At 49.6% G+C, this 10,664-nt stretch overlaps 1 pseudogene; it reads right to left on the bottom strand.

Moving 5' to 3' along the window:
• Positions 1 to 5,407: 5,407 nt before the first annotated feature.
• Positions 5,408 to 7,786, bottom strand: LOC148083057 (uncharacterized; annotated as a pseudogene).
• Positions 7,787 to 10,664: the final 2,878 nt, after the last annotated feature.

The following is a 10,664-nucleotide window of genomic DNA, read 5'->3' on the forward strand; positions in this document are numbered from 1 at the left end:
GGGCTGTTGCTACTTGATGGAGATTCGCAGTCTGGGAGACGTGCTGCGAATATTGGAATAATCGGACCGGTCTGGTCAAGATTATTAAGAAACTCACGGAGTCTGGAAGGATGCTGGAAGCGGGTCCTTCAGTGCGGTCCTCAGTTTGGACTTGCAGGAGTTCGTCAGGAGGCCGGAGATCGTCTTGAAGGCAGTTGGTGATGAACCAGTTTATCACGCGGGTTGTGATAAACTCTGATGTTACGAGGTACGCTCTGATGTTAAGAGGTACGCTCTGATCATTTGGAGGAAACAACACGAATTCTCTAAGTTGAACACAGTTCTTATGTTGAAACTTAGTGATCGTAAAAAGGGGCAAACCCTTATGATTGGTTGACGTTTCTTCGGCGGGAAAAGGGTCCTTCCAGTCCAACACCCCCTCCTCCTTCACCTCCTCACCTCTCCAATTGTCTTTTCTCATCACACAAGAAAGATCATATGTACATTAAAAATGCTTTAAAACGATTTGTTCTTTCTAGATTCTTTTCCCCCGGAGCGTGAAAATTCAAATAACACCAAACATGACAAATATAGAACATGTATTACAAAATGAAGGTTCAGATAATGATTAATTCAATTCTTATATTTCATCTGTGATTACTTTCTTCATTTTGATAACTTCCAACACCTTGCGTGTAGATACATTCACTTACAAGTATATTTCTTTAAGCAGATCATACACATTTCGATGAATATTATCCAAGACACACACACACATACACACATTCTGCCTGTGAAAACATCTGTTAGCACTTTCAATGTTGGTTCGCATCTTCTTAAACTCTGCGTCTGCAGGAAGCCATAAAAGTTCTTATCTGATCTTGGTTGGTCAGAATCTCACCATGAAGTGTTGAACTTTTTGGTCATTGAAGGTTTAGCTTGACCGTTTGTCAAACTTCTAATCCTCCTTGCTTCGGGAAGTCGGGCTAATGGACCTTATTGCCCTGAAATATCCCTCCTCTGCTGTGATTACTCACTCGAAGTTTGTGAAATGCCAATTTCACCTGGTGTGGGGTTTTCTTATCAACGGAAGAATGTTGACTCAGATCCTGAGGAGTGGGTGAGCTTTCACAGATGTTTTCCAATGAAGATAAGTTCATTACATCAATATCTGGGATATCTTCGGCAGAGCAGAGGTAGATCTGTTTGCCACAGAGGATTCGACCCATTGCCCCCTCTGGTTCTCCCTGAAAGAGGAAAGCAGTCCTCTGGGCCAGGATGCTCTTGCACACGACTGGCCAGAAGGTCTCCTCTATGCTTTTCCCACAATCCCTCTGATATTTTTAACACTACAGAGGGTCCTCCAGCAGGGTCACAGGCTGCTGTTGGTAGCCCCCTTCTGTCCAGGGAGAACATGGTTTCCACTGCTGCGCAGGCTCTGCTGCAGCTCACCATGGTGCCTGCCCGACAGGAAGGATCTCCTGTCTCAGCTAGAGGGCCAGATTTGGCATCCCGACCCTCTTCGCCTGCAACTATGGGTCTGGCCGCTGCAGGACCCACCCCGCTTCTGACGGAGTGTTCAGATGCTGTCTGCGATACTATACTAAACGCCAGGGCGCCTTCTACCCGGCTGCAGTATGCAAACAGGTGGCAACTGTTTACTGCATGGTGTTCAGACAGGGGTGAGGACCCTGTGCACTGTTCAGTCCCAAAGATTCTGGACTTCCTCCAGTCACTATTGGACAGTGGCCGGTCTCCTGCTACACTGAGGGTATACGCGGCAGCCATTTCCTCTCGACATGTTCGGGTGGATAATAACACAGTGGGGTCCCACAGACTGGTGTCGCTCTTTCTAAAGGGCGCTTGGAGATTGCGCCCCCCCACTCACACAGCGTGCCCCAGCATGGGATTTGCACCTGGTGCTTGACGCTTTGTGTCTGCCTCCCTTTGAACCCCTGGCTCAGGCAGAGCTGAAGTGGGTTTCTGCAAAGACTGCTTTTCTCCTTGCCATTGCTTCAGCGAAGCGTGTTGGGGAACTACATGCCCTGTCTGTGAGTGAGTCATGTCTGCGTTGGAGCTCAGACGGCTCAGGGGTTACCCTCTGGCCAAATATGGCTTTTCTACCAAAGGTTCTGTCTTTATCGAACCTCAACCGTCCCATTCAAGTGGCACAATTCATTCCCCCGGAAGGGGAAGACAGGTTGGGACTGCTGTGCCCTGTGCGGGCTCTGAGGACCTATGTAGCTGCAACCGCAAGTATAAGACGGTCGGACCAGCTCTTGCTTTGCTATGGTGGCCCTAGGAAAGGCTGTGCTCTTTCCAAACAGCGACTGTCTCACTGGATCGTGGATGTTATTACCCACTCATATAAAGGAAGTGGTCACCCCCTGCCATTCGAGGTGAGGTGCCACTCTACCAGAGCGATGTCTAAGTCATGGGCGGCCCTACGCGGGGTACCCCCGGAGGACATCTGTGAGGCAGCATCATGGTGCTCACCAAGCACTTTTTTCAGGTTCTATCGAGTGAATGTCGCCACTCCTTATCTATTAGGTGTGGTCCTGTTTCCCGACTCTGTTGCTTCCCCTCAATGAGGTATGTACTGGGATTCCTCATGACCTTGTTGTTATGGCTCATCCAGTGCTTGAAGCACCGCCTCTGGCGGTCAGTAGGGAAGAAATAGAACAAAAGTTACGTATGTAACTACGGTTCTATGAGTCCTGGATGACCGCCAGAGCGTTCTGTCACTCAGAATCCTTGTGACTTCGCGAGAAGATTCTGCAGGAACAGATCCTCTGATGTCACCAGAAGATATACCCTATCCGGGGTCATCAGGGGTCACCGACTTTGTTGGTATTAAAACTCGAACAGCGCATGCGCGAGATGGATACATTCAGTGCTTGAAACACCGCCTCTGCCGGTCATCCTGGACTCGTAGTTACATACGTAACTTTCGTTTTATGCTGAGGTGTGTTGGGTTGGGAACAGAAGTGTCAACAGGTCGGACAGGTTGATCAGGAGGGCTCTGTGGAATGAAGCTAGACTCACTAGTAAACTCCTGTCCATCATGTTCTACTTTAGCTTTACTACAAATTCTACTTGTACTTTTGCTACTAATTATAACACTGTTTTTACTACTTATACTTACCCTACTTTAAATAAATAATAAATAAATAATATAATGTTATAATGAAAAATTAAATAAAGAGATGTTTGGAAATGTCTGTCAATGGTACAAGAACCACAAAAGATCCAAAATCACATTAATAGGACGACAAAGAAAAAATTAATCTTCCCTTTGTGTGATTTTTTTCTTCTCTGTCAGCTCTTTCATCCCTCTCATTGTGTACTTTCAGTCGTGATGCAAATATTTTTATTCTTTTTTTATCTGGTTTTAGACACACCCATGTCATTGGCCCGGATGTAGAGAATTGACAAACATAATGTTCTGAACTCCATTCCCCCATCCAGATGGTCTTTACCAAATGTTTGGTTAATGGTAGGAAAGGGGGTGATAAGGGTGAAACACATCAATCTGTGTATCACTGACACTATTGCCAGGAACCCTATGGACACTCTGGGACGATCTTGGATGAGTTGGATGACATTCGACGCCGTACAACAACCTTGGCCTTGATGGACAAACAGCGACGGTTTCCCAACAATGACCAAAGGGGGATTTGTATGTAAGTAAGTTAGTAAGTAATATTTGTATAGCGCTTTTCCTTCATGTTTGATTTTGCTTCCACTAAAAAACCAGTAAATTATAATAATTATAATATTATCCATGTAATTTTAATAGTTTCCTTTGGACTAAGACTCAAAGGTGGTGCTCCATTATTCCAGGTATATTCTTAAAATATTACATTTTAATATTTGTTATAACCAGAGTGCTGGTCGTTCTGATCAAATTTAACCCTATATTCACTACAATTCAATACTATCAATACTATCAATACTACACAGTTCTCGCTCAAGTTATTTCTAGAATTAACCTGACAGTTTTCCAGTAAAAAACATACCACTTGAAACAACATTGAGAGAAAACGAAAGTTACGTATGTAACTACGGTTCTATGAGTCCCGGATGACCGCCAGAGGTGGTGCTTCAAGCACTGAATGTATCCATCTCGCGCATGCGCGGTTCGAGTTTAATACCAACAAAGTCACCTGTGACCCCTGATGAAGGGGTATAACTTCCGGTGACATCAGAGGATCTGTTCCTGCAGAATCTTCTCGCGAAGCCACAAGGATTCTGAGTGACAGAACGCTCTGGCGGTCATCCAGGACTCATAGAACCGTAGTTACATACGTAACTTTTGTTCTATTTCTTCCCTACTGACCGCCAGAGGCGGTGCTTCAAGCACTGGATGAGCTATAACAACAAGGTCATGAGGAATCCCAGTACATACCTCATTGAGGGGAAGCAACAGAGTCGGGAAACAGGACCACACCTAATTGATAAGGAGTGGCGACATTCACTCGATAGAACCTGAAAAAAGTGCTTGGTGAGCACCATGATGCTGCCTCACAGATGTCCTCCAGGGGTACCCCGCGTAGGGCCGCCCATGACTTAGACATCGCTCTGGTAGAGTGGCACCTCACCTCGAATGGAAGGGGGTGACCACTTCCTTTATATGCGTGGGTAATAACATCCACGATCCAGTGAGACAGTCGCTGTTTGGAAAGAGCACAACCTTTCCTAGGGCCACCATAGCAAATGAAGAGCTGGTCCGACCGTCTTATACTTGCGGTTGCAGCTACATAGGTTCTTAGAGCCCGCACAGGGCACAGCAGTCTCAACCTGTCTTCCCCTTCCGGGGGAATGAATTGTGCCACTTGAATGGGACGGTTGAGGCTCGATAATGACAGAACCTTTGGGACAAAAGCCATATTTGGCCAGAGGGTAACCCCTGAGCCGTCTGAGCTCCACCGCAGACATGACTCACTCACAGACAGGGCATGTAGTTCCCCAACACGCTTCGCTGAAGCGATGGCAAGGCGAAAAGCAGTCTTAGCAGAAACCCACTTCAGCTCTGCCTGAGCCAGGGGTTCAAAGGGAGGCAGACACAAAGCGTCGAGCACCAGGTGCAAATCCCATGCTGGGGCACGCTGTGTGCGTGGGGGGCGTAATCGCCACGCGCCCTTTAGAAAGAGGGACACCAGTCTGTGGGACCCCACTGTGTTATCATCTACCCGAGCATGTTGAGAGGAAATGGCTGCTGTGTATACCCTCAGTGTGGCAGGAGACCAGCCACTGTCCAATAGTGACTGGAGGAACTCCAGAATCTTTGGGACTGAACAGTGCACAGGGTCCTCACCCCTGTCTGAACACCATGCAGTAAACAGTTGCCACCTATTTGCATACTGCAGCCGTGTAGAAGGCGCCCTGGCGTTTAGTATAGTGTCGCAGACAGCATCTGAACACTGCGTCAGAAGCGGGTTGGGCCCTGCAGCGGCCAGACCCATAGTTGCAGGCGAAGAGGGTCGGGATGCCAAATCTGGCCCTCTAGCTGAGACAGGAGATCGTTCCTGTCGGGGAGGCGCCATGGTGAGCTGCGGCAGAGCCTGCGCAGCAGTGGAAACCATGTTCTCCCTGGCCAGATGGGGGCTACCAACAGCAGCCTGTGACCCTGCTGGAGGACCCTCTGCAGTGTTGAGAATATCAGAGGTATTGGGGGAAAAGCGTAGAGGAGACCTTCTGGTCAGCCATGCGCAAGAGCATCCTGGCCCAGAGGACTGCTTTCCTCCTTCAGGGAGAACCAGAGGGGACAATGGGTCGACTCCCTTGTGGCAAACAGATCTACCTCTGCTCTGCCGAATGTGTCCCAGATATTGAGCACCACCTCTGGGTGAAGCCGCCACTCCCCCGATGGGGGCTTGCCCCGAGAGAGCAGGTCTGCGACCTGATTCCGGTCCCCGGGCAAATACATTGCTCTTAGGCTGGCCAGGCGTGGAGCTGCCCACAGCAGGAGGTCCCGGGATGCTTGAAACAGCTGTGCAGACCGGGTGCCCCCCTGGTGGTTTATATGCGATACGGTCGACACATTGTCTGACCCCACAAGCACATGTCGCCCTCTCAGGAAGGGAATAAAGTATTGCAGGGCCATATACACAGCTCGTAGCTCTAGAACATTGATGTGCTCCGAGCAGTCTCGAGCAGACCACAGCCCCTGGGCTGTACGGTTTTGCCACACTGCACCCCACCCTGAGAGGGAGGCATCTGTTGTGAGGGGAAGGAGGCGGAGGATGTCGTCCACCCGCTGTGGTGAAGGCCAGGCCTTCATTGAAACTGTATCGAGAGTTATCCTGAGAAAAATTTTCCTCTGTGAGGGAACTAGGCAACTCTTTGTAGAGTTCACCCTGAGACCTAGTCGAGACACATGGGAAAGGAGGCTTGTGGTGTCCAGGGTCGCCCGAGACCGGGACGAAGCACAGATGAGCCAATCGTCTAGGTAGGGCAGGATCTTCATGCCCTGCGACTGCAGGGGCGAAAGGGCTGCCATTACAACCCTGGTAAATACCCGTGGCGAAAGGGAGAGGCCGAACGGGAGCACCCTGAACTGAAAATGACGTCCCTGAAAGGCGAACCTCAGGAACCGTCTGTGGTGTTGTGCTATGGCCACATGAAAGTAAGCATCCTTAAGGTCTATTGAAGTAAACCACTCCTGCCTGGAGACAGTGCGCAGAACCTCTGCAGGGCTGAGCATGTGGAATCTCAAGACTTTCAGGAACTTGTTGATTCCCCTTAAGTCGAGGATAGGGCGGAGTCCGCCATCTCTCTTTGTAACCAGAAAATAAGTCGAGTAGACCCCTCCTGGTTGTAACAGGGGATCTATCTGCTCGATTGCACCCTTGTCCAGGAGGACGGACAACTTCTGGGCGAGGGTTTGGGCTTTTGCCGGGTCGCATATGATGGTCATCTTGACCCGGCCAATGGTTGGGGGCCGGCGTCGGAACTGAAGCTTGTACCCATTGGTCAAGGTGGAGAGCACCCAAGGGTCCCGGGTGGAAGCAGCCCAATAGATGAGCTGCTGTTGGGAAAAACAGCCGACGGCCGACCCCAATGCCTCAGCGCTGGGTCCCCGGCCTCGAAAGGCTCTGGGGGTACGACGGACAGTATGTGGGGCCCGAGGTTGCCTAGAGGGCAGCCGCTCAGGGGCTCGAAAAGTCTGTGCCGCCTGCTGAGCAGGCTGTGGGCTTGGGCGCTGAGACCTGAGGTAGCCTCTGGGGTAAGCCTGTGGCTGAGAACGGCGCTGGGGGGGAGCTGGTGATCCCCTAGGTCTGCCCGGAGGAGGCCCACTCCTGCGAAGCCCGGACAGCTGCTGTTGAGTTTGTCTGGCTTGGACAGTTCGTTCAAGTGCCTCTAGCGCTGCAGGTCCAAACAGTTCCCCCGGTTCCACTGGAACACTGCGGAGGGTTCTCCTGCATGCCTCTGTCAGAGGTGATTGTGCCAGCCAAACCTGGCGGCGAGCCTGGACAAGAGTAGACATCAACCGCCCCAGCTCTCTAGACATCAGCGCGAATGCCTGCAGGGAAGCGTCGCTGAAATTATGGACGGAAGCATCCAGTGGGGTCTCCTGTATAGATGCTGATAAAGCAAGCATCAGGTGGGACATAGAATTACCTATGCGTCCCATGCGTGCCGCTGCGTCATAGGTTTTGGAGAGCAGGTCATCGGTCACCCGACACTGGGAACGAGGACACCTCACATCCGGTCTCAGCGCCTCCTCAGGTGAGACAATTAACGCAGCTATTGCCGGCTCAACCGCTGGTATGCGGCCCAACCCAAACTTGGGTGCATCCTGCATGGCTGCCAGGGTCCGGGCGTCTGAGTTTGCACGAGAGAGGGCTCTAGAGTCCCTCCATCATGCATGCAACTCCCTCAAATATTCGTTAGATGGAGGCACAGTAAAGTTGACGGGAGCTGATCCGCGTCTGAAAAAGGCACTGGCCGAAGCTGGCTGAGCCTGCGGGATATCCAACTGCAGGCGAGCCAGGGCCGTACGAATGATGGCCCCCATAGAGCCGTCTCCAGAACCGACAGTAGAGCTGTGGGCTGAAGAACGGGAGGCCGCCGCAGAGGCGTGGGAGGCTACACGCTGTGGTACCACCTCCTCTCCATATTCGGCGAACTCAGTGGCTGAAGCTGCCATGGAGATTATATCTTCCTCCGGTTCCAAGATGGCTGGAGGAGGAGCAGGATCACCCAACTCTCTTTCACCAGTCCCAGACTTGAAGGCCAGGAAGAAGGATCTCATTTGATTAACCTCCTCCGTTAATTGGTCCACCTTGGAAGCAAGTCCGGACTCTCTAACCTTCTTCCTAGAAGTGGGGCCTCTAGTCTCAGCAGCCCGCCGTTTAGATCGGCGGGATTGAGCTGGAGTCTGCCGCTGGGCTGAGGTTAACTGCTCAGGCAACGAAACGAGGCCCAACAGTTGCTCTACCTCAGCAAGTCTGGCAGCCCTTATTCCCCGGGGCATGAAGCTGCAGTTCATGCAGGGATCTTCTGAAAGACCTTCCCTCAGATGCTCGAGACCAAGGCATGAGGGACACATATCATGGCCATCTTCGGGCTGCAGAGAAGCCATACAGACTGAGCAGGAGTGGCCGCCAAGCATGTTAGCAACGAGCAAAAGGCCACACAGAGAAAAAACAACAAACGCTGGGAGCGGGAGCGAAAACACAGCCTTCACCACGAGTGTTACACATATGAGATAGAATTATCACAAACGCTGGGAGCGGGAGCGAAAACAGCCTTCACCAACGAGTGTCACACATATGAGATAGAAGTATCACAGATGCTGGGAGAGGAAGCGAACACGCAGTCGTCACCAACAAGTGTTACACACATGAGATAGAATTATCACAAACGCTGGGAGCGGGAGCGAAAACACAGCCTTCACCAACGAGTGTTACACATATGAGATAGAAGTATCACGGATTCCGGGAGAGGAAGCGAATACGCAGTCTTCACCAACAAGTGTTACACATATGAGATAGAAGTATCACAGATGCTGGGAGAGGAAGCGAACACGCAGTCGTCACCAACAAGTGTTACACATATGAGATAGAAGTATCACAGATGCTGGGAGAGGAAGCGAACACGCAGTCGTCACCAACAAGTGTTACACATATGAGATAGAAGTATCACAGATGCTGGGAGAGGAAGCGAATACGCAGTCGTCACCAACAAGTGTCACACATATGAGATAGAAGTATCACAGATGCTGGGAGAGGAAGCGAACACGCAGTCGTCACCAACAAGTGTTACACATATGAGATAGAAGTATCACAGATGCTGGGAGAGGAAGCGAACACGCAGTCGTCACCAACAAGTGTCACACATATGAGATAGAAGTATCACAGATGCTGGGAGAGGAAGCGAACACGCAGTCGTCACCAACAAGTGTCACACATATGAGATAGAAGTATCACAGATGCTGGGAGAGGAAGCGAACACGCAGTCGTCACCAACAAGTGTTACACATATGAGATAGAAGTATCACAGATGCTGGGAGAGGAAGCGAATACGCAGTCGTCACCAACAAGTGTTACACATATGAGATAGAAGTATCACAGATGCTGGGAGAGGAAGCGAACACGCAGTCGTCACCAACAAGTGTTACACATATGAGATAGAAGTATCACAGATGCTGGGAGAGGAAGCGAATACGCAGTCGTCACCAACAAGTGTTACACATATGAGATAAAAGTATCACAGATGCTGGGAGAGGAAGCGAACACGCAGCCGTCACCAACAAGTGTTACACATATGAGATAGAATTATCACAAACGCTGGGAGAGGGAGCGAAAACACAGCCTTCACCAACGAGTGTTAGACATATGAGATGGAAGTATCACAGATGCTGGGAGAGGAAGCGAATACGCAGTCGTCACCAACGAGTGTTAGACATATGAGATGGAAGTATCACAGATGCTGGGAGAGGAAGCAAATACGCAGTCGTCACCAACAAATATAAAAGAATCTACTTCAGTAGCTGAAAAAACAGCAATATAAATGTCGGGAGAGGGAGCGAAAACACTGCCGTCACCAAGAGAAATCGAAATACAACCAAAAGCGATTACAACAGGTTGTACCGATATATAAATATTTAGTGTACAATGTTGGGAGAGGGAGCGAAAACACTGCCGTCACCAAGAAATCAAAAGTACAACCAAAGTGAGTACAACAGGTTGTACTGGTATTCATTGAATATAAATATAGAGTACGATGTCGGGAGAGGGAGCGAGTACACTTCCGTTCACCGAAATAATCAGAATACAACCAAAAGCGAGTACAACAGGTTGTACTTATATTCAATGATATATAAATATAGAGTACAATGTCGGGAGAGGGAGCGAGTACGCCTCCGTTCACCGAAATAAATCAAAATACAACCAAAGCGAGTACAACAGGTTGTACTGATATTCAATGATATATAAATATAGAGTACAATGTCGGGAGAGGGAGCGAATACACTTCCGTTCACCGAAATAAATCAAAATACAACCAAAAGCGAGCACAACAGGTTGTACTTATATTCAATGATATATAAGTATAGAGTACAATGTCGGGAGAGGGAGCGAGTACGCTTCCTTTCACCGAAATAAATCAAATACAACCAAAGCGAGTACAACAGGTTGTACTGATATTCAACGATAAGAAAATTGGTACTCAGCCAAACG

Source organism: Callionymus lyra, chromosome 3 (assembly GCF_982586985.1).
Source record: "Callionymus lyra chromosome 3, fCalLyr1.hap1.1, whole genome shotgun sequence".
In the NCBI taxonomy this organism is placed as follows: domain Eukaryota; kingdom Metazoa; phylum Chordata; class Actinopteri; order Syngnathiformes; family Callionymidae; genus Callionymus; species Callionymus lyra.